This window comes from Bufo bufo, chromosome 2 (genome assembly GCF_905171765.1).
Source record: "Bufo bufo chromosome 2, aBufBuf1.1, whole genome shotgun sequence".
Classification (NCBI taxonomy): Eukaryota; Metazoa; Chordata; class Amphibia; order Anura; family Bufonidae; genus Bufo; species Bufo bufo.
Genome location: NC_053390.1, coordinates 680051660 through 680077915, shown reverse-complemented (window position 1 = coordinate 680077915; position 26256 = coordinate 680051660). Strand labels below are relative to the sequence as shown.

Genomic DNA, 26256 nt, shown 5'->3' with positions numbered 1-26256 from the left:
ACGGAGATAATAGTGCAGCATGCTGCGGTATTTCCTCCGTCCAAAACGCTGTTCAGGGACTGTACTGAAGACATCCTGATGCATCCTGAACGGATTGCTCTCCATTCAGAATGCATGGGGATAAAACAATCAGTTCTTTTCCGGTATAGAGCCCCTAGGACGGAACTCAGTGCCGGAAAAGAAAAACGCAAGTGTGAAAGTACCCTAAGACTTCTCCTCTTCTTTCTGAATTCACTCCTGGTTTTGACTTCCAAAACTGCATGCGGAAACCTGACCGTGTGGCCGTACCCTGATACCTGTACATTTTTTAGCACCTAAATTGCTTGTTCAACATCATTAGTAAAAAGCGTCTGGTACGGCAGTGACCCACACATGGTGATGACATAGGAAGCATGTGATGATCTGGCTATACAAGCAGGGGCTTATCTGTGTGATAGTCTGGACAGAGCGTGTGAGTCATCACAATCATTATGTCATCAGTTCTGTGTCCCGGGATTGTCTGTCTTGCCTGCACTACATGATTCACAGGCGGCGTCTACCTCCATAATACTACATCTGAAAGAGTGGAGCAATATAGAGCAAGAGAACAAAAACCTCATAGTCTAGCACGCTCTGCACTCACCTCCAAAAATGTTTTCAGAATGCGTCTATAGCAAGAAACATCTGGATTAGGAATTACCAGAACAATGTCATGGCAGTGGCATGCTTATTCGTGTCCAAGGCATTAGAAATAGACAAAAAAAAGGGACTGCAGCCATCTGAATCGGCCAGAGCGCTCTTCATCCACAGACTGAGGCTACTTGCACATCTGCGTTTTCCTTTCCGGTATTGAGATCCGCCATGGGATCTCAAAACCGGAGGGAAAGGCTTCGGTTTTGTCCCCATTCATTGTCAATGGGGAGAAAACTGAACGGAACGGAGGGCTCCAGAATGCATTCCCTTCCGCTTCGTTGCGTTCCCATGCCGCACACAAAAGCGCTGCAAGCAGCGTTTTTCAGAGCATCATGGGATGCGGAGCAAGATGGATCAGGCATGAAACACAATGTAAGTCAATGGTGCCGGATACGTTTTCTCGGACACAAAAGAAAACGGATCCGGTGCCCGTTGACTTAAGCCTCATTCACACGTCGGTGTTCTCCACGGACAGCACGCGTCCGCATTCATTTGAATGTGTGTATTCACACATCAGTGTTTTAGCACGGTCCGTGGGTCCGTGTTTTCGGCACGGATGCATGTCCTATCTTGGTCCGTGTTCCCGGATACCTCACGCCCATTATAGTCTATGGGTCTGTGAAAAACACAGATGCCATCCATGTTGCATCTGTATTTCACGGATCATTAAGAAAAAAAAACTTTGAAAATTACTTTTCAGCTGTTCAGTGTCAGTGAAACGCGGATGCAACACGGACAGCAAAAAACGGACCCACGGACCCAACACGGATCCTTCACGGACAGCTTCACAGATGCATCACTGACCACCTTCTCACGGATTTGAGCACTGACATGGACGTGTGAATGAGGCTTTACGATGGTTGTTCATTTTAGAGAGAATACACCTGGACCTGTTCAGGACGGATGAACTCGGTTGTATTATCATAACAGAGGCGTTTTTTGCTGATCCCCTGCCGGATCCTACAAAAGCGCAGATGAGAAAGTAGCCCGGGAGGTCTGATGCTGCATGAAGTAGAGTAAAGCAGCAAAATGTACACTGAATATGAAATGATAAAGGGGTTGTCCCACCACAAGTACGTGTCCCCTATCGGCACTCGAGAAGCCGATCACTTGCCTATCGGCTGTCCCATAGAGCTGACTGGAGAGACAGCAATCATGTGTGACCACCGCTCTATAATCTCCGCCACCTCACCAATCAGATATTTATCCTCTATCTATCCTGTAAATAGGAGACACATTCTCATGGCGGGACAATGATCCCTATCAAGAAGGCAAAATAAGAAGCACAAGACCTAAATAATACAGCTTATTCCTTGTACACTGATCAACCATAATGTAAGTGGTTACTAAAGCAGACAGGTGTTTTCTCATCAGACACCTTCTGCCATGGTCATCCATTCATCCTATGGGTTGATCTCTCGGGGTTGGTTTTGTTTGGCCATATGCAGTTATATCAGCCATACATATTAATAGCTGCCCATGTAATAAATGCTTGCTCGGATCCACCAGAATAGTAACTCTTCTATTGGGGGAAAGTGTATTTTGCACATTAGGCTACTTTCACACTCGCGTTTGGTGCGGATGCGTCTTGGATCTGCACAGACGGATCCGCACCAATAATGCAAACGCTTGTATCCGTTAATAACGGATCCGTTTGCATTATTCATTCAAAAAAAGTCTAAGTCAAAACGGATCTGTCCTGACTTACATTGAAAGACAATGGGGAACAGATCCGTTTTCAATTGCACCATATTGTGTCAGTGAAAAACGGATCCGTCCTCGTTGACTTACATTGTAAGTCAGGACGGATCCGTTTGGCTTCGCATAGTCAGACGGTCACCAAAACGCTGCAAGCTGCGTTTTAGTGACCGCCTAAAAAATGCAACGGAGACCAAACGGAGCCAAACTGATGCATTCTGAACTGATCCTTATCCATTCAGAATGCACTGGGGCTAAACTGATCCTTATCCATTCAGAATGCATTGGGGCTGAACTGATCCGTTTTGGGCCGCTTGCGAGAGCCCTGAAACGGATCTCACAAGCGGACCCAGAAACGCCAGTGTGAAAGTAGCCTTAGTCAGCTTTACCAGTCCTCTAGATAGAAAAGTGGTCTAAGTAATGGTGCCATCCAGTCATGTGAAATCTTAAACCAGGGGGATCCACAACATGGAACTCTGTAACCTTCTACTCCATGAGAGGAGCTCAGCAAACAAACTGGGTTTATTATATCACGTGTATGAAACCCAAGGACAGAGCTTCAAAACATGTAAAAGGGCTGCAAAGTAGGACAACGTGTCTGGGGTGAGGGAAGGAAAATCATTGCCCAAACCAGCTGGCATGTACAGCATGTTATTAGGGGCCTTACTCATACTCTCGGATGGTCTGGAAGTCGTGGAATATACATGGTTGTGGATCCAGGGATTTGTTCTGATTGCCATTTTGGAGATGGAAAAGACATTTTCCCCCTAATGTGAGGGATTGTAACCTGACCCATGAGGGTTGGACTGGATGGACTACTATAACGTCATGAACTGTGTTACTCTGATTGTTAACACAAGGCAGATTCTTTATAGATTTCAGGATCTATAAAATGCGGGTGATAATGCGCCAGGACGGACACTGTCCATAAATCATCTTAAGACCTATTGTTTAAATCACATTTTTGTTGATTTTTTCTTTTCGATGTCAGCATCTAGATTTAATAATCCTGCTATTTTTTCTCTGACCACTAGGCCTAATAATAGGACATGATTTCCTTTTAGCAGCCATTATCATATCACCACAGGCAGAATTACAATGACAGATAACACCTCTATAGAGATAACACAGAAAGCACCGTTCCAGGTCACAGTATATGCCACGACAACTCTCCCAAGTAAGGCCTCTTTCACACTACAGTATGTCCATTTCAGTGTTTTGCGTTCCGTTTTTCACGGATCCGTTGTCCCGTTTTTGGGTTCCGTTGTGTCTCCGTTTCCGTTCAGTATGTCCGCAAAAACCTTTCAGTATGGTTTCCGTATGGTTCCCGTATACGGTCCGTTTTTCACGGATCAAAAACGGAAGCCACCTGTATTTGTGCTCAGCCAAAGTTTGGCAACAAGAAACACATGGCCACAGTGGGCTGGGCCTAGCATTTGTTAATGACGGATCCGCAAAAAACGGATGACATACGGATGACATACGGATGCCTTCCGTATGCATTCCGTTTTTTTGCGGACCCATTGACTTTAATGGAGCCACGGACCGTGATTTGCGGACAAACATAGGACATGTTCTATCTTTCCACGGCACGGAAATACTGAAATACTGAAACGGAATGCACACGGAGACACTTCAGTATTTTTTGCTGAACCATTGAAATGAATGGTTCAGTATCTGTTCCGTATACTGAACTCAAAAAACGTCCAGTATACTGAACGCAAAATACTGTAGTGTGAAAGAGGCCTAAGGCTGCGTTCACGCCAGAGATGATCCGGCATAAATGCCAGCTGTCGGCCAGAAAAACCCTGGCATTTATTCTGGAAAGTGGCCGGTTCACTGCCGGGCCTCATTATAGTCAATGAGGATCCAGCGGTGAACTAGAAAATCCAGCAATGCTGCCAATGTGAACGAGGCCTAAGTCAATGGGTCAGCTCCTCTGCGTTGTGTCTATGACCCATATAGCTGCTCTCAAGAGACAGGAGTCCTAGTGGCCAGTGTGAAAACTGCAGGATAATATACCATTGTTTTTAAAATATAGAGACATAGAATATAAAAATAAACTCCCCAAAATTGTAACAAAATACAGTATGTTAATGTGCTACATAAAAACGTGATTGAAATGACAGGTCATTCCCTATCATGGAGCTTGTGTATTCTATACAGACACAAGAGGCTACAATTTCACACCTCAATGACCACCTTTATGACATCCCTACAGGACGTATGTACAGGGGTTGTCCTGATGGGAACCTGGTCCTCCATATAGTGCAAGTGTTCCAACACTAAGAGGGACGGCTGTGGAGAATGATAAATTCCCTGCAAGACATTCATCCGTCTGCGGAAAGATCCGAGACTACAGAATAAAACTAAAGGGGGGGGGGGGGGGGGCTGTGATAATAACACCATATTAAGGGATTAAATGTAGGCAATTTCTTCATATATTCTTTAAAAATGGATCCAAGGGGTCCCTACAATTTACAATCCATTCTACAAACCTTCAGTTTAGTAATGACAACTGTATAAGAAAAGGTCTAGGATGCGCTCCACAGGCACGAGGAATGAAGACTAATCCCTAATAGCGCACTTCTCCTCCCCTGGAACAGGTCTGGACCCCTCGAAGTCAGAGATCAGGTCCAAGCACATGCTGGTCTCCTTCCAGAATCCAACCCTCCGAGTCCTCTCTCCAAGTTTCTGTAAGCAGATCATTAGAAGGCCGTCTCTTTCATTCTCCTTCCCAACGTTCCTTAAGAACACATTCCTTCTGCCAGGAAACTTTGCCGGACTTTTGGTCTGCGGCAGAACCCAATTTCAATCAGGCACAGCGTGAGCTGCCCTGGATTCCTGGGTGAACCAGACAGTGTGCCTCCTACCATTTATTAACCAGCAGCACATTCCATGCCAGTCATTTCACAACGACACCAGTACAAATTCCTTACTGGGTGAACTGGAACTGACAATCCTATGTCTGCTGCCGGCTACCTGTTATCTGCAGTATAAACTGTCAAAAAATGACCGTTGTCAGGGGAAGCTGGAGTTGTCAGGATGTAGAGGCCCTAGATAATGGTCGGTATTGACATGATATCATACACTACATGGAGCTACTTTTCATGTCTGTCCATTCACCCACATGGGACATTCCTGAAGGAATGCTGTATGAGGGTGGACAGACTTCCCTAGTTATGAGCACAGAAGGTCATCGTTTTTTGACATGTCTCATAATGTTCCCATATGCATTGACCGGAAGCCGTGTGGTCTCAAACCAGAAGCTGATGGAGTATTACCAGTGGGAGCTCCGTCACCAGCAGCGCCTCCTCAGCGAACACAAAGTATCACAGGGTGCCGGTGGGTGGGGAACAGTCAGCTAAGGGTACTTTCACACTTGCGTTTAAACTTTTCCGGTATTGAGTTCCGTCACAGGGGCTCAATACCGGGGGAAAAAACGGATCAGTTTTATCCTAATGCATTCTGAATCGAGAGCAATCCGTTCAGGATGCATCAGGATGTCTTCAGTTCAGTCACTGTACGGTTTTTGGACGGAGAAAATACTGCAGCATGCTGCGGTATTTTCTCCGTCCAAAATTTCGGAACACTTGCCGGAATGCCTGATCCGGTATTATTTTCCATTGAAATACATTAAGGCCGGATCCGGCCCCAAGTGTTTCGTAAAAACGGATCCGGTTCTGTGGTCTGAGCATGTGCAGAACTTTAAAAATCTGAAAAAGATAAATACCAGATATGTGTTTCCGGATGACAACCGGAGAGACGGATCCGGTATTGTAATGCATTTGTGAGACAGATCCGCATCCGCATCCGTCTACAAATGGTATCCGTTTGCATACAGATTGCCGGATCCAGCGACGCTAGTGTGAAAGTAGCCTTAATAGATAGACAATAGATAGATAGATAGATAATAGATAGATAGATAATAGATAGATAGATAGATAGATAGATAGATAGATAGACAATAGATAATAGATAGATAATAGATAGATAGATAATAGATAGATAGATAGATAGATAATAGATAGATAGATAATAGATAGATAGATAGATAATAGATAGATAGATAGATAGATAGATAGATAGATAGATAGACAATAGATAATAGATAGATAATAGATAGATAGATAATAGATAGATAGATAGATAATAGATAGATAGATAATAGATAGATAGATAGATAATAGATAGATAGATAGATAGATAGATAGATAGATAGACAATAGATAATAGATAGATAGATAGATAATAGATAGATAGATAATAGATAGATAGATAGATAATAGATAGATAGATAGATAGATAGATAGATAGATAGATAGATAGATAGATAGACAATAGATAATAGATAGATAATAGATAGATAGATAATAGATAGATAGATAGATAATAGATAGATAGATAATAGATAGATAGATAGATAATAGATAGATAGATAGATAGATAGATAGATAGATAGATAGATAGATAGACAATAGATAATAGATAGATAATAGATAGATAGATAATAGATAGATAGATAGATAATAGATAGATAGATAATAGATAGATAGATAGATAATAGATAGATAGATAGATAGATAGATAGATAGATAGACAGATAGATAGAACCTATTTATCTAATATCTCTCCATACATACATGTACAGTATACATAATACACACACACAATGTATCAGTATAAATGATACATATACTACTAGAGAGAGGTGAGAACGTCTTGGAAGAAGCAGTGAGGACTGCAGGAGGCATGGGCTTTGTGCAGACGTCTTACCTCCGCTGGGTGCACCCTCCTGTGAGGCCGGCAGCTCCTGGCAGCAGGTAGGTACCGTGCAGCTCAGTCACAGAGAAGTAAGTTCATGACTCAGTGATTCTCCAGAAAGCAGCCGTGAGTCCCGCTGCACTTTCACAATAAGAGTCCTCCTCCCCCTGAGCGGGATTCCTGCCCGTGTGTAACAAGGAGGCGTAGCTGCAGAGCTGCACTCCCCGGCCAGCCGGCTCCCTCAGGAAGCCCTGTCACTGCAGCAGCTGCCAGTCCTGGAGGGAGGACCCAGCACGGCTGCCAGTCCTGGAGGGAGACGGCTGCCAGGTCTGCCAGCCCTGGAGGGAGACGGCTGCCAGGGTCTGCCAGTCCTGAAGGGAGACGGCTGCCAGTCCTGGAGGGAGGACCCAGCACGGCTGCCAGTCCTTGAGGCAGACGGCTGCCAGGTCTGCCAGTCCTGGCGGCTGATGCTCGTGTAGTATCCTGTCAGCCAGCTCTACATATAATGGAAACCACCTCTAGGTTCTTCATTCTTCTGTCAGGCTATAAAAACACCTATCCTCAACTGGGTGACAACCAATATGGCCACTGCTGGAATAGGGGTGTCTCCAGCGTCCCCAAAAGCAGACACAATGAGAAACAGCTGCAGAGTTTTATAGAACATCTATGGCAGAGTCTGTCATGTTTGAAGGGAAAAACAGCACATGGCAGAACCCAGAAGACCCAATTGTAAGTTAAGATGGTCCAAGGTGACAGATGTGGCAGAGCATTGTAGCATCCGTTATAGATGGAAATCCCTTGGCAAGTGTGAACATAGCCTTATATGTGGAATCAAATATCGGTGGCGGTGCCGCACAGCTGCATTACTACAGACACATCTACTGCTGGGACACGGAACGTAGTCCATTACTTATCAATTTTGTCAGAATAACAGCAGAATTACATTTTTAAAAGGTTGACATTAGAGATGACCGAAGCACATCCAAGTCGCTTCGTTCATAACTTCGGACTAATACTGTACAGATAGACGAGGCGGCAAATCATAATGAGGTGGTTATTATGGGGGACTTCAACTACCCAGATATAGACTGGGAAACTGAAACTTGTATATCTCATAAGGGAAACAGGTTCTTGGCAATAACCAAAGACAATTACCTCTACCAACTGGTTCAGGACCCGACTAGAGGGACGGCCATACTGGACTTAGTATTAACCAATAGGCCTGACAGAACAACAGACGTGCAGGTCGGGGGACACCTCGGAAATAGTGACCATAAAGTAATAACCTTCCAATTATCATTCAAAAGAGCGTTTCTACAGGGAGGAACAAAAATACCAAACTTCAAAAAAGCTAAATTTAGCCAACTAAGAGAGGCCATAGGCCAAACTAACTGGGACAAAGTCCTCACAAATACAGACACAAAATGGGATATCTTTAAAAACATCCTAAAAACTCATTGTGAGAGGTACATACCGTATGGTAATAAAAGGTTAAGGAACAAAAAGAAACCAATGTGGATAAACAGAACTGTAAAGAAAGCAATAAATGACAAAAAGAAAGCATATAAATCACTAAAACAGGAGGGTAGCACGGAAGCACTGAAAAACTATAAGGAAAAAAATAGAACATGTAAAAAACAAATAAAAGCGGCCAAACTAGAGACCGAGAGATTAATTGCCAAAGAGAGTAAAACTAACCCTAAAATGTTCTTCAATTATATAAATGTTAAAAAGTATAAATCTGAAGGTGTTGGCCCTTTAAAGAGTAATGAGGGGGGAGTCGCAGAGAGCGACGAGGAGAAAGCAAAGCTGTTAAATATTTTTTTCTCCAATGTATTCACTGAGGAAAATAAATTGTCAGATGACATGCAGAATGCAAAAATAAATTCCCCATTAAAAGTGTCCTGTCTGACCCAGGAAGAAGTACATCAGCGACTTAAAAAGATTAAAATAGACAAATCGCCAGGACCGGATGGCATACACCCCCGTATCCTAAGGGAATTAAGTTATGTCATAGCCAGACCCTTATTTCTGATATTTGCAGACTCTATACTGACAGGGAATGTCCCACAGGATTGGTGCGTGGCATATGTGGTGCCAATATTCAAAAAGGGGCCAAAAACAGAGCCTGGAAACTATAGGCCGGTAAGTTTAACATCTGTTGTGGGTAAACTGAAGGTTTTATGAGAGATGCTATATTAGAGCATCTCAACGGAAATAAGCAAATAACGCCATATCAGCATGGCTTCGTGAGGGATCGGTCATGTCAAACTAATTTAATCAGTTTCTATGAGGAGGTAAGTTCTAGACTTGACAGCGGCGAATCAATGGATGTCGTATATCTGGACTTCTCCAAAGCATTTGACACTGTACCGCATAAAAGGTTAGTATATAAAATGAGAATGCTCGGACTGGGAGAAAATGTCTGTATGTGGGTAAGTAACTGGCTCAATGATAGAAAACAGAGGGTGGTTATTAACGGTACATACTCAGATTGGGTCACTGTCACTAGTGGGGTACCTCAGGGGTCAGTATTGGGCCCTATTCTCTTCAATATATTTATTAATGATCTTGTAGAAGACTTGCATAGTAAAGTATCAATTTTCGCAGATGACACTAAACTGTGTAAAGTAATTTACACTGATGAGGACAGTATACTACTACTGAGGGATCTGGATAGATTGGAGGCTTGGGCAGATAAGTGGCAGATGAGGTTTAACACTGATAAATGTAAGGTTATGCACATGGGAAGGAAAAATGCAAGTCACCCGTACATACTAAATGGTAAAACACTCGGTAACACTGACATGGAAAAGGATCTAGGAATTTTAATAAACAGCAAACTAAGCAGCAAAAACCAGTGTCAGACAGCTGCTGCCAAGGCCAATAAGATAATGGGTTGCATCAGAAGGGGCATAGATGCCCGTGATATGAACATAGTCCTACCACTTTACAAATCGCTAGTCAGACCACACATGGAGTACTGTGTACAGTTCTGGGCTCCTGTGAACAAGGCAGACATAGCAGAGCTAGAGAGGGTTCAGAGGAGGGCAACTAAAGTAATAACTGGAATGGGGCAACTACAGTACCCTGAAAGATTATCAAAATTAGGTTTATTCACTTTAGAAAAAAGACGACTGAGGGGAGATCTAATTACTATGTATAAATATATCAGGGGTCAGTACAGAGATCTATCCCATCAGCTATTTATCCCCAGGACTGTGACGAGGGGACATCCTCTGCGTCTGGAGGAAAGAAGGTTTGTACACAAACATAGAAGAGGATTCTTTACGGTAAGAGCAGTGAGACTATGGAACTCTCTGCCTGAGGAGGTGGTGATGGTGAGTACAATAAAGGAATTCAAGAGGGGCCTGGATGTATTTTTGGAGCGTAATAATATTACAGGCTATAGCTACTAGAGAGGGGTCGTTGATCCAGGGAGTTATTCTGATTGCATGATTGGAGTCGGGAAGGAATTTTTTATTCCCCTAAAGTGGAGAAAATTGGCTTCTACCTCACAGGGTTTTTTGCCTTCCTCTGGATCAACTTGCAGGATAACAGGCCGAACTGTATGGACAAATGTCTTTTTTCGGCCTTATGTACTATGTTACTGTACAGAGATCCGTCTCCGTACAGTATTAACATGTATGGCCTCCGATGAGCTGAAGTTAGTTATTCGCGAAGACGCACGTGACTTCATTAAATAACCAGTAATTTATTTTGAAAGTGGAAAACTACTTTAAAACTTGAAACCGGACTCTGCTTCTGTTCCATACTGTGGCGCAGGTGCAGTATATTGTGCTGCACTGTGGTATTTGGTTTAGCCGGGGCGGTTTTAGTTCCCAGGCCGCCCCTGTACACAGCTGCAGATTTTCTGCATGTGGCCTTGAACTCTCTATGAATAAGACTACTTTCACACTAACCTTTCTATTTTCCGGTATTGTCCGATATTGTCAATAGGGACAAAACGTAACTGAACGGAGAGTAAACCGCAGCAATAGAAAACGGATCCGTCCTCGATTGACTTTCGATGGAGTTCATGACGGATCCGTCTTGGCTATGTTATAGATAATAGAACTGGATCTGTTCATAACAGATGCAGACGGTTGTATTATCAGTAACGGAAGCGTTTTTGCTGAGCCCTGCCAGATCAGGCAAAAACACAAGTGTGAAAGTAGCCTGCACATATACGTCATATTATTCCGACTTGGATTTTCCTGTGTGTGAGCATGCACTTAAAGGGGTTGTGCCAAGTATTAAAGTTATCCCCTATCCACAGAATAATGGATAAGTAACTGATCACTGGGGATCCGACGGTTGGGATCCCCCCACAGATCCTGAGAAGGGGGGTCCTTTGTTCCCGCTGTCTGTTACACTCATGCTCTGTGGGACTGCAGAAAATAGCCAAGTGCTATAGCCAGAGCTCAAACAGGACAGGAACATGGGACCCCCACAGATCACTTAATCATCCCCTATAATACCGATTAAGATGACTTTCACACTTGGTACAAATCACTTAAAGGGTTTCTGTCACCCCACAAAACTCTTTTTTTTTTTTTTGGATAGTTAGATTCCTCATAGTGCGATATAGGAGAATATAATAGTCTTACTTACTTTCATGCGGCCGATTCTTTATAAAACAAAGTTTTATAATATGTAAATGAGGGCTCTACCAGCAAGTAGGGCGTCTACTTGCTGGTAGCCGCAGCAGAAAACCGCCCCCTCGCCGTGTTGATTGACAGGGCCAGCCGTGATCTCCTCCTCCGGCCGGCCCTGTCAGTATTTCAAAAATCGCGCGCCTCTGGTCATTCGGCGCAGGCGCTCTGAGATGAGGAGGCTCGTCTCCTCAGCACTCCCTCAGTGCGCCTGCGCCGATGACGTCTTCTCTTTCGGTGATGTCATCGGCGCAGGCGCACTGAGGGAGTGCTGAGGAGACGAGCCTCCTCATCTCAGAGCGCCTGCGCCGAATGACCAGAGGCGCGCGATTTTTGAATTACTGACAGGGCCGGCCGGAGAAGGAGATCACGGCTGGCCCTGTCAATCAACACGGCGAGGGGGCGGTTTTCTGCTGCGGCTACCAGCAAGTAGACGCCCTACTTGCTGGTAGAGCCCTCATTTACATATTATAAAACTTCGTTTTATAAAGAATCGGCCGCATGAAAGTAAGTAAGACTATTATATTCTCCTATATCGCGCTATGAGGAATCTAACTATCCAAAAAAAAAAAATATGAGTTTTGTGGGGTGACAGAAACCCTTTAAAGTAGGCAGGTCAGCCATACCATCTGCTGTGCAGGCCACATGCCTCTTCCAGCCTGAGGCCTTAGTAAGAGTGCCTTTTCTGCTCAAAAGGTTTGTACTAGGGGCCACATTTAATAAGACCGGTGTTTTAGATGACGGTCGTAATAAAGTCCCATAGCCAGTGGCATACATAGAGAAGTAAGGGCCCCATAGCAAGGATCAAACTAGGCCCCTCACACAGGACAGAAGGGTCTCTGCCTAAAGCCCTTGGGCCAAGTTTTCACCCAACTGGGCCCCCTCTTGCCCTGGGCCCGATAGCAGTCTGCCACTATGATAGTTACGCCCCTGCCCATAGCTAGCGGAGGATCTGCAGAAGTTCGCCAGCGCCAGTTCTAAATGTAAGACCGCTTCCTTGCTGTGTTACATTTAGACCATTTTCTACACCTAAAACAGGCGTAGAAAATGATGAAAGAGACGGCCCACACCACGTCTACAATTTTAGACCTGGCGTCAGCGGGGAAAAGTCGCAGATAGCGGCGCAACTAACCATTGTGCCACCACCTGCGCCTGAAATATGCCTAATTTAGGCTTATTTCAGGTTAATAAATGACCCCCTATGTTTTTAATCATCACTTTTTCTATGAATTAATAAAGGAATTTTAGGATTTTCACAATTTCCAGTGCTGGACCTTTTTGCTCTTTTGGATTGAGGCCTTCGATGCCTGTATCATCTGTACACTGCCTCATAGGCTTCAAGCCTAGTGCCTGTTTCCTGTGAGGGTGAACAGCAGGGCAGGAAGCCATGGGCTCTTGTGCCCACCACAGTATTCAACTGTATCACCATCCTGAAAATGGTGATACAGTTGAGGAGTCCACCTGTGGTACCCGGCCGGGTCAATAAGTACCTGATGCTCTTATCGTTAATTAATGCTAGGGGTGTCAGACTATTAGGTACCTGACTATTATGTACCAGGAAATTTCCCTGTAGGGTCTATGGCCAGTCCACCCTGCGCACAGCTAAAGGAAGAGACACTAATAAAATTACATTAGAGAACTTCTATTTTACATTACAGGACATAGGGACGCAGAGCAGGAACATCATTCAGGTGAAGAAATAGATGTTTCGGTTCTACGAAGACTCCAGAGCTGAAATCCTCTTGATATACAGTATGATGCTTCTTGCTTAGTGGAAGCTAAGAGCACCCGTTATACTGGTCCCAACTGCATTAAGCTACCAGTTACACTCTTAACTCTGGTACTGGGGGGCTGGATTGCGGGTGCATAATAAACCTTCTTCATGTCTCGTGTAGATAACGGTATGTTGTATGTGATGTAATGTAAGTGTTGCTATCCTAGTACAGAGATGGTACTCTTTAAAATAAATTTTTGTATACAGTGTGGGACTCTCCTTCACCCCATATTTCTAGCCGGTTTTGTGACCATGGTGCATCAGCACTTTTCATACAGCTCTGAATGTATTCTTATACAGATAAGGAGTATATTTCTTACATAGGTCACATAGGTGGGGGACAGAGCGTTGCTTGGAGAGTCCCTTTAAAAGAACTGCCGTGACTGTGGGCAGTAAGTAATCCCCCAGCTCCCAGGACACAAAGGTTCATGTGAAACTTTAGTAAAGGCAATGGTTTGCTGTGTATTAATAGAACAGACGCTGTCATCATCTTCCGATAATAGTAATAGCGTACTCCTACTGATAGCTAAAGAAAACAACGACACAAAGTCCTGTTGGAATAAATTGCTGGCCAACCAGTGAGTTTGTCAGACATTCATGACAGTGAGTAGTGATGGTGGTGGTGGTGGTGGGGGGGGGGGGGGAAAAGAACATGCCTTGGACATTACAGCCCCATCACAGAATGACACAAGATGGTTTAAAAGTTATAGCCTCACCAGTGGGCCCAGTGTAGGAACTATGGCACTCCTGCCAATGTACTGGCACTCTTACAGATGAGCCCTTGTGCCTATGTGAAATGTAGGGGACATCACACTGGCAGCAGCACGGTGCCTGTAGGACCCCATCAACAGAACCCTGATGATCTGTCCTACACCTTCAATGCCAGCCAAATGCTCATCAACATCTATCTCTCCCACTCCTCCATGCACATGCACATTCTGCTTGGCTGAGAGGAGAACCCTGCTACCAGACACCTCTGGAGGTAGCTTATCTCCGATCTCTCTGTTTTCTGACATAATCTATCAGGGAGAGTTGGGAGCCCCCTATACACATCCAGGTTCTAATGTGTATGGGGGAGATAAGGATCGGACAGGTTGGATTAAGTTGCCCGATCCTTTGGTTAACGGGAAGAGGATTCTTCTCTGGAAGTGGCTTTCTCCCCTTCCCCCCATTCACTACATGTGCATGCTGGGCTGAGCTGAGTGTGCATATGTGTAGAAGGATCAGGAGAGGAGAGAGCTGTCAACTTTCTTCTTCAAGAGATTACATCAGTTACACTCCGTTCACACCTTGGTTCTTCTGATGTATGCCGCTGCCTAGACATACAGGCCCTAATTTATAATACCTTCACTGTAGAATTCTGGCATCCAAAAGTCGCAAAATATGGCTTTTGCAACTTTTTTAACTTGCGCAAAAATTTGGCGAACTTTTGCAGTTTTACACCAATCACTCCAGTTTTGGAATATGGATGAGAAAGTGGGCATGGTTAGCTATGTTAATGAGCTTCACTCCAGATTTATCACTGAGACTTTTTTTAAAAGTCGGAAAAAAGTCACAATCTCATTCCAGTAGGAGGATGGATCAGGAAAACTGATGTAGATTTTCTAGACAGATGTGTTAGGTTTAAGGATAAGACAAATTTATCAAACTATGACATTTCATGAATGTGGCACAAAGTACGCCAACGCAGACTGAAGCAAAACTGACTTCAAATATTCCCCTTATTGCAAATAAGACATGTTCTGCATGGTATACTTTTTTTTTTAACTGTGTTTCTCTATATGCAAGTTCTGCAGACTACTTCTATATTCTTAAATAGGTATGCCGATGCATACTCACCTAATGTTTGGGAATATGCTGGCCACATGGCGGCCTATAGATACATCCCACACGTGTTCCCATATAATGAACGAACGTAAAGAAACAACAACTTGTACATCAGCCCCAGTATAAGCCTCCATAACATGACAGAGGAAGTGACTAACACTGACTATCTTGTCACAATGTCCCCTACCAAGGGTGTGAGTGAACGGAAACATTCTAGAACTTGATATGTTGGAAGCGAGAAAAATGGGCAAAAGATCTGTGCAATTTAAAAAAGGGACAAATTGCGATGGTTAGATGACTGGGTCAGTGCAGCTCCAAAATGGGAGGTCTTGTGGTGTGTTCCCAGGATGCACTGGTTAGTACCTACCACAAGTGGTCCAAGTAAGGACAACCAGTGAACTGGTAACAGGGTGATGACCACCCGAGACCCCACAGAGGTAATATAGCAGAACAGATTTCTGTAGAAAAGTGCCCATGCTGACCACTTTCTGTGCCTACATTGAGTATTTGATCATCAAATGGACCATAGAGCAGTGAAAGAAGGTGGTCTGATCTTATGAATCATGTTTTCTTTTACATCATGTGGACGGCTGAACGTGTGTGCATCCCACACCTATGGTACCAGGATCTACTATGGGAAGAAGACAAGCCAGTTGAGGCAGTGTGATGCTCTGGGTTATATGGGTTCTGGCATTCATGTGCTTGTTACTTTAACACATACCACCTACATAAACACTGTTGCAGAGCAAGTATACTTCTCATGGCTATAATATTCCCTACAGGCTGTAAACCCTTTCAGCAAGATAATGTATCATGCCACACAACAAAAATTGTAAAAAAAAAAAAAAAAAAAAGGTGTAGACTTGGCCTCCACATTCCCCCGATCTCAATCCAATCGAGCATCTGTGGGATGTGGTTGAAAAAAAAAGTCCAGTTCATGGAGGCTTTACCTCCAAACTTACAGAACTTGAAGGATCTGCTGCAAACACCTTGGTGCCAGATACCACAAGACATCTTAAGAGGTCATATGGAGTCCATGGCTCACTGGATCAGAGTTGCTTAGGCAGCACAAGAGGAGTCGAGACATTTTGCTGATTAGTGTATATGATATAAAGGAATAATGACATATTCTAGGCAATAGGTTCTCAACTCCTGATATAAACCCTGGGATCTATTGCCCCACAGATCTGTAGCATACATTCAAGGACCTCAAGTCTCATCTTTGCAATTTTATTCTAACCAAGCTACAACCTGGGGTTGTAACAGGACAGAATGGTACAGAAGCATCTCAGAGGTAAGTCTCTTTTCCAGATGACCTTGTTCTATGGGTCTTAGGCCAATGTTTTATGGACATAATAGTTGGTGCCGTCATGAGAACACTGCAGGCAGTAGATTTAGAGGGCCACTATGGCTAACGATGTAAAAAATGATCATGCCTGAAACAAGGCAATGTCATTAGGCATAGCACTGTGTAATATAATGTTAGCAGAACAACTGTATTCACAGTTTTAACTGGTCATAGCCTTGGAGTGTACTTGGTTGAAAAGCTCTTTGGTCAGGAGGTGCTGGACTCAGCTTGATCCAGCATGAACGCAGTGCACACGACAGGCTAGCCACAGAAAGTGCATCCATAGAGAAGACTGCATATGTTTGTAAATGGGGATAAAACAGGATATATTATATATGGACATATGACATATTATAAAAGCTATTTATATTAACCACTTAAGGACCACAGGTTTATACCCCCTAGTGACCAGGCCCTTTTTTCCAAATCGGCACTCCACAACTTTAGCGGTTTTTAGCTCGGTTATGCAACTTACCACCCAAATGAATTTTACCTCCTTTTCTTCTCACTAATAGAGCTTTCATTTGGTGGTATTTCATTGCTGCTGACATTTTTACTTTTTTTGTTATTAATCGAAATTAAACGATTTTTTTGCAAAAAAATGACATTTTTCACTTTCAGTTGTAAAATTTAGCAAAAAAAACGACATCCATATATAAATTTTTCTCTAAATTTATTGTTCTACATGTCTTTGATAAAAAAAAAATGTTTGGGTAAAAAAAAAAAATGGTTTGGGTAAAAGTTATAGCATTTACAAACTATGGTACAAAAATGTGAATTTCCGCTTTTTGAAGCAGCTCTGACTTTCTGAGCACCTGTCATGTTTCCTGAGGTTCTACAATGCCCAGACAGTACAAACACCCCACAAATGACCCCATTTCGGAAAGTAGACACCCTAAGGTATTCGCTGATGGGCATAGTGAGTTCATAGAACTTTTTATTTTTTGTCACAAGTTAGCGGAAAATGATGATTTTTTTATTTTATTTATTTTTTCTTACAAAGTCTCATATTCCACTAACTTGTGACAAAAAATAAAAACTTCCATGAACTCACTATGCCCATCACGAAATACCTTGGGGTGTCTTCTTTACAAAATGGGGTCACTTGTGGGGTAGTTATACTGCCCTGGCATTTTAGGGGCCCAAATGCGTGCGAAGTAGTTTGAAATCAAAATCTGTAAAAAATGGCCGGTGAAATCCGAAAGGTGCTCTTTGGAATGTGGGCCCCTTTGCCCACCTAGGCTGCAAAAAAGTGTCACACATGTGGTATCTCCGTACTCAGGAGAAGTTGGGGAATGTGTTTTGGGGTGTCATTTTACATATACCCATGCTGGGTGAGAGAAATATCTTGGCAAAAGACAACTTTTCCCATTTTTTTTATACCCATGCTGGGTGAGATAAATATCTCGGTCAAATGCCAACTTTGTATAAAAAAAATGGGAAAAGTTGTCTTTTGCCAAGATATTTCTCTCACCCAGCATGGGTATATGTAAAAAGACACCCCAAAACACATTGCACAACTTCTCCTGAGTACGGTGATACCAGATGTGTGACACTTTTTTGCAGCCTAGGTGGGCAAAGGGGCCCACATTCCAAAGAGCACCTTTCGGATTTCACCGGCCATTTTTTACAGATTTTGATTTCAAACCACTTCTCACGCATTCGGGCCCCTAAAATGCCAGGGCAGTATAACTACTCCACAAGTGACCCCATTTTGGAAAGAAGACACCCCAAGGTATTTCGTGATGGGCATAGTGAGTTCATGGAAGTTTTTATTTTTTGTCACAAGTTAGTGGAATATGAGACTTTGTAAGAAAAAAAATAAAAATAAATAAAGCATCATTTTCCGCTAACTTGTGACAAAAAAAAAAAATTCTAGGAACTCGCCATGCCCCTCACGGAATACCTTGGGGTGTCTTCTTTCCAAAATGGGGTCACTTGTGGGGTAGTTATACTGCCCTGGCATTCTAGGTGCCCTAATGTGTGGTAAGTAGGTAAATGACCTGTGAAATCCTAAAGGTGCTCTTTGGAATGTGGGCCCCTTTGCCCACCTAGGCTGCAAAAAAGTGTCACACATGTGGTATCGCCGTATTCAGGAAAAGTTGGGCAATGTGTTTTGGGGTGTCTTTTTACATATACTCATGCTGGGTGAGAGAAATATCTTGGCAAAAGACAACTTTTCCCATTTTTTATACAAAGTTGGCATTTGACCAAGATATTTATCTCACCCAGCATGGGTATATGTAAAATGACACCCCAAAACACATTGCCCAACTTCTCCTGAGTACGGCGATACCAGATGTGTGACACTTTTTTGCAGCTTAGATGCGCAAAGGGGCCCACATTCCTGAGGGCATTTTTAGACATTTGGATCCCAGACTTCTTCTCACGCTTTAGGGTCCCTAAAATGCCAGGGCAGTATAAATACCCCACATGTGACCCCATTTTGGAAAGAAGACACCCCAAGGTATTCAATGAGGGGCATGGCGAGTTCATAGAAATTTTTTTTTTTTGGCACAAGTTAGCGGAAATTGATATTTTTATTTTTTTCTCACAAAGTCTCCCTTTCCGCTAACTTGGGATAAAAATTTTAATCTTTCATGGACTCAATATGCCCCTCACGGAATACCTTGGGGTGTCTTCTTTCCGAAATGGGGTCACATGTGGGGTATTTATACTGCCTTGGCATTCTAGGGGCCCTAAAGCGTGAGAAGAAGTCTGGAATATAAATGTCTAAAAACTTTTACGCATTTGGATTCCGTGAGGGGTATGGTGAGTTCATGTGAGATTTTATTTTTTGACAAAAGTTAGTGGAATATGAGACTTTGTAAGAAAAAAAAATAAATTTGGGCCAAAAAAATGTGTGAATGGAGCCTTACAGGGGGGTGATCAATGACAGGGGGGTGATCAATGACAGGGGGGTGATCAGGGAGTCTATATGGGGTGATCACCCCCCTGTCATTGATCACCCCCCTATAAGGCTCCATTCAGATGTCCGTATGTGTTTTGCGGATCCGATCCATGTATCCTTAGATCCGTAAAAAACATACGGACATCTGAATGCAGCCTTACAGGGGGGTGATCAAGGAGTCTATATGGGGTGATCACCCCCCTGTCATTGATCACCCCCCCTATAAGGCTCCATTCAGATGTCCGTATGTGTTTTGCGGATCCGATCCATGTATCCGTGGATCCGTAAAAAACATACGGACATCTGAATGCAGCCTTACAGGGGGGTGATCAATTACAGGGGGGTGATCAGGGAGTCTATATGGGGTGATCACCCCCCTGTCATTGATCACCCCCCTATAAGGCTCCATTCAGATGTCCGTATGTGTTTTGCGGATCCGATCCATGTATCCGTGGATCCGTAAAAAACATACGGACATCTGAATGCAGCCTTACAGGGGGGTGATCAATGACAGGGGGGTGATCAGGGAGTCTATATGGGGTGATCACCCCCCTGTCATTGATCACCCCCCTATAAGGCTCCATTCAGATGTCCGTATGTGTTTTGCGGATCCGACCCATGTATCCGTGGATCCGTAAAAAACATACGGACATCTGAATGCAGCTTTACAGGGGGGTGATCAATGACAGGGGGGTGATCAGGGAGTCTATATGGGGTGATCACCCCCCTGTAAGGCTCCATTCAGACGTCTGTATGTGTTTTGCGGATCCGATCCATGTATCCGTGGATCCGTAAAAAACATACGGACATCTGAATGCAGCCTTACAGGGGAGTGATCAATGACAGGGGGGTGATCAGGGAGTCTATATGGGGTGATCACCCCCGTCATTGATCACCCCCCTGTAAGGCTCCATTCAGACGTCCGTATGTGTTTTGCGGATCCGATCCATGTATCAGTGGATCCGTAAAAATCATACGGACAGCTGAATGGAGCCTTACAAGGGGGTGATCAATGACAGGGGGGTGATCAATGACAGGGGGGTGATCAATGACAGGGGGGTGATCAGGGAGTCTATATGGGGTGATCAGGGGTTAATAAGGGGTTAATAAGTGACAGGGGGGGGTGTAGTGTAGTGGTGTTTGGTGCTACATATTACTGAGCTACCTTTGTCCTCTGGTGGTCGATCCAAACAAAAGGGACCACCAGAGGACCAGGTAGCAGGTATATTAGACGCTGTTATCAAAACAGCGTCTAATATACCTGTTAGGGGTTAAAAAAATCGCATCTCCAGCCTGCCAGCGAACGATCGCCGCTGGCAGGCTGGAGATCCACTCGCTTACCTTCCGATCCTGTGAACGCGCGCGCCTGTGTGCGCGCGTTCACAGGAAATCTCGGCTCACGCGAGATGACGCCAATCGGCGTTAGTGTGACCTGGGAGCGCCGTAGCGATGACGCCTTTCGGCGTTAGCGTGGCGGGAAGTGGTTGAAATATAACATAAGAGAAGAAAAATCTACAACATCTGAGTATATATTTGAATGCACATGCCCATAAGTAGGATTTCCATCAAAAATATAAAACTGTCTATACAAGAACATTAGTAAATAAAGAGAGGACTAGTTAATGTTAGTCCACGTTTAGGAATTATGTTTTACTCAGAGATAATGTATTTTTTATGAGAGATTTTTTCCATACTGGTTGCTGCCATTGAATTAGCTAGTCGATAAGCAAACATAATTAACTTAGGCCCCTTTCACACGGGCGTTGCGGGAAAATGTGCGGGTGCGTTGCGGGAACACCCGCGATTTTTCCGCGCGAGTGCAAAACATTGTAATGCGTTTTGCACTCGCGTGAGAAAAAACGCGCGTGTTTGGTACCCAAACCCGAACTTCTTCACAGAAGTTTGGGCTTGGGATCGGTGTTCTGTAAATAGTATTATTTTCCCTTATAACATGGTTATAAGGGAAAATAATAGCATTCTGAATACAGAATGCTTAGTAAAACAGGGCTGGAGGGGTTAAAAAAATAAAAAAAAATCATTTAACTCACCTTAATCCACTTGCTCGCGATGCCCGGCATCTCTGTCTGACTCTTTTACTGTATAGGACCTGTGGAGAGCATTAACTATAGTTTAAGGACCTGGGATGACGTCACTCTGGTCATCACATGGTACGTCACATGATCTTTTACCATGGTGAATCACCATGGTAAAAGATCATGTGACGTACCATGTGATGACCGGAGTGACGTCATCCCAGGTCCTTAAACTATAGTTAATGCTCTCCACAGGTCCTATACAGTAAAAGAGTCAGACGGAGATGCCGGCTACGCGAGCAAGTGGATAAAGGTGAGTTAAATGACTTTTTATTTTTTTTTAACCCCTCCAGCCCTGTTTTACTAAGCATTCTGTATTCAGAATGCTATTATTTTCCCTTATAACCATGTTATAAGGGAAAATAATAAGGTTCGGGTCTCCATCCCGATCGTCTCCTAGCAACCGTGCGTGAAAATCGCACCGCATCCGCACTTGCTTGCGGATGCTTGCGATTTTCACGCAACCCCATTCATTTCTATGGGGCCTGCGTTACGTGAAAAACGCACAAAGAGGAGCATGCTGCGATTTTCACGCAACGCAAAAGTGATGCGTGAAAATCACCGCTCGTGTGCACAGCCCCATAGAAATGAATGGGTCAGTATTCAGTGCGGGTGCAATGCGTTCACCTCCCGCATCGCATCCGCGCGGAATACTCGCTCGTGTGAAAGGGGCCTTAGAGTTCTGTGTTTCTTTCCTATTTACTTATATATACCTGTAGGCGATTTTACAGTTTGGAAGTAAAACCTTTTTAAAAGGTTCGTATTATGGAGTTGCTGGAATTCTCATTTAAAGGGACACTTCCATCAGCAATTGATTTTTTTAACCCATTCATAGAAAATATATATTTTTTAATTTTTGGCTGTTTTTCTTTTTTATTTTGGCACTCCTATGCCATTGAAAATCAAAGTAGTTGGCCACTGTAGTACTGTAACCACTAATGCGCCGCCACGGTACTGTCACGGCGGGGACCGTGCGGTGTCAGAGGGTAAAGGGGATCAGCCTGGCCAAAAGGAGTAATAAGGGAGCAGGTCACCTCCTACTGCATCCCTAATCCTCTCCCTGACTCCTCACTGTATGAGTGGACCTCGATGGTAGGACGACTCGTACTCAGGATACCTAGAAACCCTAAGTCGCCCTGGTAATCCCTCACTTAGGAGCAGGGGAGCGACAACCTGTTCATCCCAGTAATGGAGGAACAGAAGTCTCTATCTGAGGCCAGGCTGCAAGGAGAAGGGAACACATACAGCTATAAAGATGGCAGGTAAGTGAGACCAGTAACACACACACTGACTGGAACCCGTGCACAAGTGCTGTTGTCCACACCAACATAAAAAGACACAGCACAAACCACAAAGGGAACCCAGGACACCATAGCTGCAATAACGTGAGACACCACAAGAACATAATCTTAACATCTGTGACCACAAGGGTGGCCCTCACTGGACAGATGGCATATGAAGACCAGAAGGATAGCTCCAGCATACACCAAGGCTGGAGTACCCCTCAGCTTCAGGCATCCAGCAGAAGCTAAATAGCCCAAGCAGCCACACCCACACCCACAAAAACCCAGTGTTAACACACTAGGAAGGGAGTTAACCCTTCCAACACCAGACAAGGGAAGGAAGCCACTTAAAGGGGAAGTGCACACACAAGCATAAAAAGCGACACATTGCCGCAGGCAAGAACATGCGTGGCAACCATATCACGGCAATCACCCAGAAGGCCGAGACACTGCCACTGCATGCACACACAGCAACACATTGCCGCGGGCAACCGCAAGTGTAGCAACAGTGTCACAGCGCACACCATAGGCCATGACAGGTACATGCTCAATGACAGTCCCCCAAACTGTATCTGCTCCAGTCACACTTATTTAAGGTGTTTTGTGCTCCCCATATGTGTGGTTTTGTTTTCCTCCCTCAGTGCAGCTAGGTGGGACTATAACATCACATGATACATCCTGTCTTGCCTCGCTCCTTCAACCTCCATACTTTAGAGAGGTATGGATGAGTATATAAAATGTAGGGGCTGCGCATGCCCCGGTCCTTTGATGCAGAGCATGCACAATATACACTGAAGGATGGGAGCACACAGAGAGCAGAGGAGGAGTGGGTCAGGTGACACTGCCATGAAGATGTTATCTCAAGGGTAATCAGCACAATAATTGTATGTGTAGAATTGGAATAACAGTTTCACAGCTGTATTTTTTATTTTTTTATAGGCCTGGATAAATATGCCCACAGAAGAGCAATGCATTGATCAGCATAATGTCTGATGCTCTTATTGAATCACTTATCCTCCATCCCTTTCTGGTCAGATTGAATGGTCTAGTGAGAAAGTCAAGCGAGGCTATTTGCCGTGCTAAAAATCCAAACAAAAGAGAAAATGAAAGACCCAGGATAGGACGTAGAATACACAAAGTGACTTCAAAAAATATACATAGATATACAGAAAACTATCTACCTGTTTTTTTTTATAAAAAAATAATAATAAAAAAACTAAAACAAAAAAACATAGAATATTCAAATGCAGGCTGTAAATATGTGATGATAAAATGTTTCTGAAAAAGTCCCTCTAAGCCCAATAATGTGCCCTCCTTATTGCGTGGAATGCAGCTAGTCCTATTTGACGTACATCAGGGAAATTACTCTAACACGTCCCCCTCCCCAGTTAAAATCCTCAACTGGAAAAAGTGTGGACCAACCAGCTACATGTTTGAGTTAATCATCTGCTTTTAGTTCATTACTCAGCAATGACTTAACATGCCGGGGTAACTGAGGTTTAGTCACAGATGATCAGAGTCCAAGTAGTGAGCTTTTTTTAGCACTATACGGTCACACACAGGAAAGGATAGAAGATTCTTACATCAATGACATCAAGTGGTCACAGAAGGTCACACTAAAATAACTCTGCAAATGTTGAATATTAGGTTGTCTGGGTTAATGATAGCAGTTTCCAGAGAAGAAGGGGATATTGACTCAGCCTTGTAAAGTTTGCTGTATACAGGCCCTGTATATCAGTAGGAGAACATTCTCGGCCAAATGTTTTCTTATCCAACCAAGAAAACATTGAAGGGGTTGTACCATCTCAGACATTTTGCGGGTCCTCTGGGACCCGCACCTATACTTACAAAGGAACCGGCAAAGTCCCGGAGGGCGCACCGCACATGTGCAGCTGCCCTCCATCCATTCTTATGGGAGCGCCGAATTCAGCTATTTCCGTCAGCCCCACAGAAGTGAATGGAGCGGTGGCCACGCTTAGAATGGAAGACAATGGGAAGTATAATAAAGTATAAACCAAAGAGAAAAAAGTCTCTGATACGTTGCCTGGACTCTTGGCGCTGCAGGTCCTAGAGAGTGACGTGGGTCAAAGTCACCATATAATTCACTGTGTTTCTTGTATAGGACCGCGCGGCAAATTTTCTGGGATCCCTCTTTACACCATAAGGCTCCTTGTTAACCCGGACATGGAAAAAAGGTAGATTCAACAGAAGCTTCTCCGCTAATCCACACAACCTGTAGAATACCAAGGGGTCGCAAGATAGTGAAGCACTTCCTTGTTCATTTCAAATAAAATTCATTTATTTGAAATGAACGAGGAAGAGCTTCACTATCTTGCGACCCCTTGGTATTCTACAGGTTGTGTGGATTAGCGGAGAAGCTTCTGTTGAATCTACCTTTTTTCCATGTCCGGGTTAATAAGGAGCTTTATGGTGTAAAGAGGGATCCCAGAAAATTTGCCGCGCAGTCCTATACAAGAAACACAGTATAATAAAGTATAGAATGGGACCTATCAGACATTGGGGGCATATCCTAGCGATATGTCCCCAATGTCTCAGATGGTACAACCCCTTTAATAACTCTTAGAGAAAAGTGTAAAGTAACATATACGGAATATACCAGTTATTAATCTTTATGGTAAAACATTATAGTATAAGAAAAAAATGACACCATCTTAAAGGGATTCTGTCACCTCGTTTTAGCTTATAGAGATGCGGACATGCACAGTTAGATCGCCGCTAGCATGTCCGCAATATACCGCTCCTATAGGGCTGTGTGCTTTTATTGTGTTTTAAAAAATTATTTTATATATATATATAAATGAGCCTGGTAAGGAGCCCAAGGGGCGGTACTAACCTTCTTGGAGCCCAGCCACGCCCCTGTGAAGGAGCCCAGCACCGCCTGCGTCCTCCAAATCTCCTCCTTGCTCACAGTTAGATTGCCGTAATCTCGCGATGCTCGAGCTCGCGCATGCGCAGTTCCTTCCATGAGGCTGATGGCAGCCCAGGGAAGAAACACTATACCGGCACTGCGCTCTTGCATCGCAGGATTACGGCAATCTAACTGTGAGCAAGGAGGAGATTCGGAGGACGCAGGCGGTGCTGGGCTCCATTTACATATCTATAAAATCATATTTTAAACACAATAAAAGGACACAGAGATATAGGACAGGTATATTGCGGACATGCTAGCGGCGATCTAGCTGTGCATGTCCGCATCTCTATAAGCCAAAA

The 26256-nt window shown here is 43.9% G+C and overlaps 1 protein-coding gene across 4 annotated transcripts in view; it reads right to left on the bottom strand.

Moving 5' to 3' along the window:
* PALLD (palladin, cytoskeletal associated protein) overlaps positions 1-26256 on the bottom strand; it is a 366817-nt gene that overhangs the window by 72032 nt on the left and 268529 nt on the right. Inside the window, exon 1 of one of the 4 annotated variants that reach the window (XM_040418650.1) lies at positions 7147-7329. The exons of the other annotated variants lie outside the window; for them this stretch is intronic. The gene's annotated coding sequence lies outside the window, so the exon portion shown is untranslated. Of the gene's footprint in view, positions 1-7146; positions 7330-26256 lie in introns of those variants that run through there. 4 annotated transcript variants of the gene reach the window in all.